The sequence below is a fragment of the Sciurus carolinensis genome, chromosome 5, assembly GCF_902686445.1.
Source record: "Sciurus carolinensis chromosome 5, mSciCar1.2, whole genome shotgun sequence".
Classification (NCBI taxonomy): domain Eukaryota; kingdom Metazoa; phylum Chordata; class Mammalia; order Rodentia; family Sciuridae; genus Sciurus; species Sciurus carolinensis.
In genome coordinates, this window is record NC_062217.1 from 148,992,149 (window position 1) to 148,992,467 (window position 319).

Sequence of the window (319 nt, forward strand, 5' to 3'; positions counted from 1 at the left end):
AAGTTTGAGCATTAAATTTGGAAGTCGGGATTCCTCCAGGGAAAGGACCTCAAACACCATCAAATTCTCCACTCCTTCCCTCTCCAGTTGAATCACAGTACGAGAAGCCATGAAAATGCTTTACCTGCCTGACCACTAGGTGGCAGCAGAAGCATCACACGACCAACCCCCCACCGACCCCCACCCCCACATACACCCTGTCCCTCCAAATGGAGGAACTGCTCTTTTCTGAAGAAAAGGCAGACAAACGAATTTGGAGGGCTGTGCACACAGAGGGTCCCTATCCTGGGACCATTTCTCTCCCCAGCTCTTTCCTGCT